The 2,056-nt window shown below is 28.6% G+C and overlaps 1 long non-coding RNA gene across 1 annotated transcript; it reads right to left on the reverse strand.

Moving 5' to 3' along the window:
* Nucleotides 1–213: 213 nt before the first annotated feature.
* On the reverse strand, nt 214–1,567 carry LOC111084552. The gene is made up of 2 exons (XR_002609613.1): nt 1,012–1,567; nt 214–576 (listed from the first exon to the last, which is right to left on the reverse strand). It is a non-coding gene; the product is annotated as an uncharacterized LOC111084552 (long non-coding RNA).
* Between the last annotated feature and the right edge of the window lie 489 nt (nt 1,568–2,056).

Below are 2,056 nucleotides of genomic sequence, written 5' to 3' on the forward strand. Positions count from 1 at the left end.
TTTACATCACAAACTTGTTGAATTTTTTTTAATACAATACTTTTCAAACTAAGATTTGTTAAAAAATAAATTTAATTTACACAACATATTTATCATTAATATCAAAGAAATAACATTTCTTTAAAAGATTTCTGTGTATATATGCATTTATATTCTATGTTTAAAAAATATGTTGTACAAATATTAGTAAAGTGTTTTCTCACTCTGACAAAATCTTTTGTTGAATTTTTTATTATAACACTTTTCAAACTTTTATACACTAAGATTTTTTAACTTACAGAACACACATGGTTAATAGCAATAAACTAACATTTCTTTAAAATGTTATAAATTTTAATTAAAAACAAGTAATAGTTTGTTTTAATAAAACACACATTAAGGGTACATCCCTCTCTCTAATTTTTGCACTGAGACTTACATTTTTCTACTAAGTCTCAGTGCAAGTGTTGGAGAGAGGGATGTACCACTAACTTGTGTTATATTAAAACAAAGACTTATACCATCTAGTTAATAGTTCAAAATAAACTTACATGAGATGAGTAGAATGAATTTCTTCAGCTGTGAAACATATCAGTTCTAATAACACAAGTCAATTAGACTTATTGTATTAAAATACAACTTTCAAGGTATTCTCACTTTCTGTTAACTAAAACACTGGAGACAATTAGTTTATATTTCTCACTTATAGAGGAGACTTGAATTAATGAAAGGAACTATTATTTAAACAAAACACATTTTTCACCTTACAAGTTTAATGCTGATCCATCACAGGACTTATCAGAAATGAAAAACCAATGTTAATTGTTAAACTCTTTCATAAACCTTACTTCATTATATATGTGGTATAAGAATAAGGAATTAATTAGTAATAGTATGGTGTGTTATTATGATAATATATATTTGACATATAATGTTGTGTACAAGTATATTACATAAACTAGCCTTTTTTTAAGTTTAAAAATAATCACAATTAATATTCTGTATATAACATAGAAACAACTATAAACTTACTGTGTTCTGGTTATGATATTCCATCCATTACTGTCGGGAATTCTTGGTTGTTCCAAGTCTGTAAAAAAAAAAGGATTTATCCATAAGTTAATCCTTTTAAAGCTATATACATTTCATGTTGATTTCTGAGATAAATGACAAACTAATCTGGTCCAGTTTTATTAATGATGCTATAAGGAGTACGTTACTGTACAACAGATAGATACATCACTCTAAGAATGTTTCTACATGTACCTTATGTTGTTTACCATTTGAAAGACTTTAAACATTAGGATCCTACAGTTGTCTGTAGATAATGAGGACGTAGAGTGTTCTACTACAGTAGATGAAATGTAACTATAACAGCTACAGCATGCAGAGAGATATCACTAGAAAAGTACTTTGTCTCGTTCAGTTGCAGTACCAGCTTAAAGCTGTTGTATTATAGGCTTAGTTCTTCTATGTATAAATTTTCTATATTTACTCTGTTCGTCACTAAAACTTTTAACAAATGTTTACACTCACACTAGACTTTAACTTTTATAAAATCGTCAACCTGAGGTAAAAGTGGTTGTCCCAAAACCTTATTAAATCAGTCATCTACAGCAGTGCTTTTAAACCAGGGTTCACATATTCTAATGTACAAATACATACCAGTCACATAATTACAATCTGACCACATCATAATTATTTATTAGTATAGCAGGTTTCATAACATAACGAGTCACTACATTGTTTTAAATTAGTGAACAACGCTAGGTACAAACAGGTGATTGAGTCGTGTAAACTGTTATTATTTAAGAGAGAACACTTCTCATTATGGATTTGTGTGGGTATATTGTGTTAAATATATGTACTCTGTCTGAAATTATTGATATAGTGTTGTAGTAAATGCTGTGAAGGGTTTCCATGATACAAATTTGATGCCAGTTGAGTTCTGTGGATTCAAACAGGTTATCCACTTATCTACAGTATCCATCTCACAATCACAGTAGAAACTAGACTGACAACTTCTGACTAACAAACAGATATTCTAAGGACAAAGAAAAGTGAAACAAAAGTCTTA

This window comes from Limulus polyphemus, unplaced genomic scaffold (genome assembly GCF_000517525.1).
Source record: "Limulus polyphemus unplaced genomic scaffold, Limulus_polyphemus-2.1.2 Scaffold79035, whole genome shotgun sequence".
NCBI lineage: Eukaryota > Metazoa > Arthropoda > Merostomata > Xiphosura > Limulidae > Limulus > Limulus polyphemus.